Raw genomic sequence first — 5,655 nt, forward strand, 5'->3', positions numbered from 1 at the left:
AATCCCAGATCATAGAGCTATTGTGAACATTTCATAAAATAAAGCACATAAAGCTGTGAGCTCACTGCAGGCCCATGATTAGCATTTTTTTAATGTGGCTGTTGTGAGTACACTCATCTTTCATAGGAAGTGATATGGGTCCCCCAGCTGGTCAGGAAATAGAAGGGGGAGAATGTCTCCCACTTTAGCGTTTCTTATGCTCATCATTGTCATAGAGCAATGGCAAACAAGAAGGGAAATAAAATGTCTTCGATGCTGCTGCTGCTGCTAAGTCACTTCAGTCGTGTCCGACCCTGTGCGACCCCATAGACAGCAACCCACCAGGCTCCTCCGTCCCTGGAATTCTCTAGGCAAGAACACTGGAGTGGATTGCCATTTCCTTCTCCAATGCATGAAAGTGAAAAGTGAAAGTGAAGTCTCTCAGTCGTGTCCGCCTCCTAGCAACCCCATGGACTGCAACCTACCAGGCTCCTCCATCCATGGGATTTTCCAGGCAAGAGTACTGGAGTGGGGGAGTGGGTTGCCATTGCCTTCTCCGTGTCTTTGATGGACGAGGTGAAATGGCACTGCCTTCATCTCCATCCTCACCCCTGCAGCCCCACAGTGCTGGCCTTGGCACCTAAAAGAATAAATTCAGAATATATAGCTGAATTTGCAGGGCTCTGAGAATTCCCTGGGTCCTCAGAAACTTTTCCTATTGAAAGGAAAGATCTGAAATGTTACCATGAGGAGCTCCACCATCTGGGTAAAGACTCTGATCTCCATGAAAAGCCAGATATCCATGGGAGAAGAGTTGAGTTACTAGGAATGAAAAACAACCAAAGAACAGATTTTGATTGAAGGAAAACTGTGAAATATTAGAGACAGGAAATAACACATCACCAAAAGGTGAGAATAAGAGGTAGGAATTTCAGCTTTGCCCAATTTCCCCTTTGCTAAGGACGGATACAGGGTTGAAAAGTGAAAGTTGTTCAGTTGTGTCTGACTTTTTGCCACTCCATGGACTATACAGTCCATGGAATTCTCCAGGCCAGAATACTGGAATGGGTAGCCTTTCTCTTCTCCAGGGGATCTTCCCAACCCAGGGATTGAACCCAAGTCTCCCACATTGCAAGTGGATTCTTTACCAACTGAGCCACCAGAGAAGCCCAAGAATACTAGAGTGGGTAGCCTAGCCCTTCTCCAGTGGATCTTATTGACCCAGGAATCAAATGGGGTCTCCTGCATTGCAGGTGGATTCTTTACTAACTGAGCTCTCAGGGAAGCCTGGTACAGAGTTGAAGAGAATACATATTAGCATTCATGATTTTTTTTGGTCTTGAGTTGAAATTCAGTAAATTTTCTGAGAGTTTAGAGAAACCTAATCCTGTCTGCCTGAATAAGCCAAGTCATAGAAAGAGTTAAAGAACAGTCTGAGGTCACATAGCAAGTTAGATAGAAGACTTACCCCTCCTAATGCTCAATCCTGGGTTCTCTGCATTAAATCATACCATCCCCTAACACCATCCTTCTCATAAAGAAGCAAAGGGACAAGATAGATAGTTCAAGTCCTCTGGTGTTGGCAGAGAGTTTGGACTTCAGAGCTATTCCCAAGAGCCCCCAACCCTGTAAAAACAGTTCCAAGGACATAGGCAACACTTCCATCAATGGGTCCTATGACATGAAGGTGGAGATTGCAAATTCAAGTCCTGATGGCTATGTGACCTTAGCCTTGTTGTTGTTGTTGCTGTTTAGTCACCCAGTCGTGTCTGACTCTTTTGTGACCCCATAGACTGTAGCCTGCCAGGCTCCTCTGTCCATAGGATTTCCCAGGCAAGAATACTGAAATGAGTTGCCATTTCCTTCTCCAGGGGATCTTTCTGACTCCAGGGATCAAACTTGTGTCTCCTGAATTGGCAGGCAGTTTCTTTACCACTGAGCTACCAGGGAAGCCCTTAGCCTCATTATGAAACCTCAACTCCTTCAATTGAAAAATAGCAGTAACATTCCTCCTTATATCCTAGAATTTTTAGAAGATTCATGAGATGCAACATGAGAAATATTCTGTCAGCCTCTGATGTGCTGGATTAATGTTTCTCCTTTTTGTTTTTCCAAAATCCCTTTAGATCTGATTCTTGACGTTAGAGTAAGCCCACACTCAACACCCACTATTACCTTTTTTCAATTTTCCCCAATAGCCAGTGCTCCAAAGATCTGATTAAATGAGGAGACCCACACCTAAATGTATTCAACAAATGAATCTATTTATTTTCATTTCTATTCTGCATGATGCGTACCGGCCTGCAAGTATCTTCCCAATCATATCTTGTGAAGAATACCTGAAGGTACCTCTCTGATTGACTTCCTCAATCTATATGCAGATTTGTGCTAAGCCAGTAAATAATTTGTAACAATTTGCATTGAGTTTATGGTTTCTCTAATCCAACCCTGATCATTTGTAAATTGTTTCTATTCATGTGCAGATCAACTGTAATAAGATTGCTAATAAAAGAGTGGTTAATAAAATTTATAATAGGAAGACAAAGCATAATTTAGAGGCGGGTATTTTTGACATAAGGGTTTTTCCAGGCTGTAGGCGAAAATAGATTACTGAAATTCTGTTTTGATTTTACATTCTAAAGAACACTGCATGGTGAAATGTGGTCTTGAATCCTATTTCTTCTTCCAAGCCTTGACTGCTGGTCTTGAGTGATAGGGTTTTCTCATGTCTTAAAAAACTTTTCTAATAAGGGCTCAACTCCTCAGCGACTTCGTGTTAGTGGTTGGAAGGATGAGTGGTTTGTATGTACGCATCTACTCATCTCCTCAGGAAACACTATTTGGGTATCCACTGTGTTGCAGATACCATGACAGATCATGAAATATCAATGGGAACGAACCAGGGCTATTCCATCATAAACTGGCAAACTGCTGACAATCGAGACTTTATATGTATTGTTTGCCATTAGGTCCTTGCTGTCTAGGAAAATACTCAGTACCTAGTTACATGACCAATAAAGGTTCGTGGAATAAATAAATCAACATTCAGAAAACTAAGATCATGGCATCCAGTCCCATCATTTCATGGCAAATAGGTGGGGAAACAATGAAAACAGTGAGAGACTTTATTTTTCTAGGCTCCAAAATCACTGCAGATGGTGACTGCAGCCATGAAATTAAAAGACGCTTGCTCCTTGGAAGAAAAGCTATGACCAACCTAGATAGCATGTTAAAAAGCAGAGACATTACTTTATTGACAAAGATCCATCTAGTCAAAGCTATGGTTTTTCCAGTAGTCATGTATAGATATGAGATGGACTATAAAGAAAGCTGAGTGCCGAAGAATTGATGCTTTTGAACTGTGGTGTTGGAGAAGACTCTTGAGAGTCCCTTTGACTACAATAAGATCCAACCAGTCCATCCTAAAGGAAGTCAGTCCTGAATATTCATTAGAAGCACTAATGCTGATGCTGAAACTCCAATACTTTGGCCACCTCATGTGAAGAACTGATTCATTTGAAAAGACCCTGATGCTGGGAAAGATTGAAGATGGGAGGAGAAGGCAATGATGGAGGATGAGATGGATGGTTGGATGGCATCACCAATGTGATGAACATGAGTTTGAGTAGGCTCTGGGAGTTGGTGATGGACAGTGAAGCCTGGTGTGCTGCAGTCCATGGGGTCACAAAGAGTCGGACATGATTGAGCAACTGAACTGAACTGTAAAACAGGGTGTTGGAGGATGAGATGGCTGAATGGCATCACCAATGCAATGGACTTGAACTTGGGCAAACTCCAGGAGATAGTGAGGGACAGAGGGCCTGGTGTGCTGCAGTCCATGGGGTTGCAAAGAGTCAGACACAACTGGGCGACTAAACAGTAGCAATTGGAAATATCAGGCAATAAATCATGCTAAGGCTATCCATCCTCATCCCATTTGCCCATTGCTCTAAGACTTTTAGAAGGAAGGCAAACTCCATTTGGCTGAAAGAATCATAAAATCTTATTAGTCACACAGTATGTGTCAGAGCATGGGAATCAGGTAAAACCCATACCCAATCTGACCAAAAGAGGTTTTCTTCAAGATTTCTGAACTCTCCTAACTGCTACAGCATCCCTGGAAAACTGATGCTATGGTTTTTATTTGCAAATGAGAAAAATCACGATTCATGCAAGTTGAACAACCTTCTAAGGTCACAAGGAGAAAGTGGCATGTCTGTCTTAAACTGGAGCCCATGTTCATCAAGAGCGTTTTTCTTGAGGTGTGTTTAAGGGGATAGAGAGAGAGAAAGAGAAGGAAGCCCAGACATATTATTTTAACAGCGATTTCTCCATGTGGATGGAAACATTATAAGGATGCAAGATGCTCTCTTCCCAAAAAAAGTCTCTTCTGCTATTTGATGTTGTTGTTTAGTCCCCAGGTTATGTCTGACTCTGTGGAGACCCCATGGACTTTAGAACCCCAGACTCCTCTGTCCATGGGATTTCCCAGGCTAGAATACTGGAAAGCATTAGTCATTCAGTCATGTCCAATTCTTTGCGACCCCATGGACTATAGCCCAATAGGCTCCTCTGTCCATGGAATTCTCCAGGCAAGAATACTGGAGTGGGTTTCCATGCCCTTCTCCAGGGGAGTCTTCCCAAACCAGGGATTGAACCTGGGTCTCCTGCATTACAGGCAGATTCTTTACCATCTGAGCCATCAGGGAAGCCCCCTTCTGCTATATTTTGAACCTATTTCTTCTTTTTTAAAACCTTTTATTTTATATTGGAGTATAGACAATTAACAGTGCTGTGATAGCTTCAGATGATCAGTCAAGGGATGCGGCCATACATATACATGTATCCATCCCCCCCCAAACCCGCCTCCCATCCAGACTGCCACATAACATTGAGGAGAGTTCCCTGTGCTAAACAGTAGGTCCTTGCTGGTTATCCATTTCAAATACAGCAGTGTGTACCTGTCATTACCCAACTCCCTAACTATCGCTTCCCCCATCCTTCCTCCCTGGCAACTCTAAGTTCGTTCTCCAAGTCTGCTGGTCTCTTTTCTGTTTTGTAAGTAAGTTCATTTGTATCATTTCATTTAATAGATTGTCTCAGACAGAGGACATATCAGTTATTAAACTGATAAGAACAGATACTACACTTGATGTTAGCCAAAAGGCCAAGAAGCAATTGAACCTATTTTTCCTTATTTGATCTTTTATCACCCAGTTCAAAACTTAATACCCATCCCCTACCCCAGAAATAAAACAGCCCTTCTTGTGTCTGGACCTAGCCTAGTCTCCTTTTTTTTTTTTCTTTTAAACAAAACCAGCTCAGTTCTTCCTTTTAAGTTATCCTCCATCAATTCCCAGTGGAGGAGAAATCAAAGGGCATATTCTGGAAATAGAAAGCCCCCTACCATTGCAGACCAGACACGTCAAATATTTCATGGGACTACAGCACAACCAAAAGCTGTGACGTGGTCCCAAGTGGCAGCTGCCAAAGGCGTGTTGTAAGAAGATGACCTCAATTTCCCCTTCTGTCAGTCAGGCCATCTTCCCAGGCCCCGTGTCTAATTCCGTGCACTTCAAATTCACCCCGTTTTGCCCTTGGGGCTCCGGGACTTGAGCCCATGGCTTCCATAGCTGTCTTTCTCTTTCAGTGCTTTTTCTTAAATAAGGAGTGATT

At 42.7% G+C, this 5,655-nt stretch overlaps 1 non-coding gene and 1 pseudogene across 1 annotated transcript; both read right to left on the minus strand.

Annotated features, from left to right (window-relative positions):
• Positions 1–4,616: 4,616 nt before the first annotated feature.
• TRNAY-GUA (transfer RNA tyrosine (anticodon GUA)) lies at positions 4,617–4,688 on the minus strand. Its single transcript has one exon. It is a non-coding gene; the product is annotated as a tRNA-Tyr (tRNA).
• Positions 4,689–5,041: 353 nt separating this feature from the next.
• Positions 5,042–5,158, minus strand: LOC129638245 (uncharacterized; annotated as a pseudogene).
• Between the last annotated feature and the right edge of the window lie 497 nt (positions 5,159–5,655).

Source organism: Bubalus kerabau, chromosome 23 (assembly GCF_029407905.1).
Source record: "Bubalus kerabau isolate K-KA32 ecotype Philippines breed swamp buffalo chromosome 23, PCC_UOA_SB_1v2, whole genome shotgun sequence".
Lineage (NCBI taxonomy): Eukaryota > Metazoa > Chordata > Mammalia > Artiodactyla > Bovidae > Bubalus > Bubalus kerabau.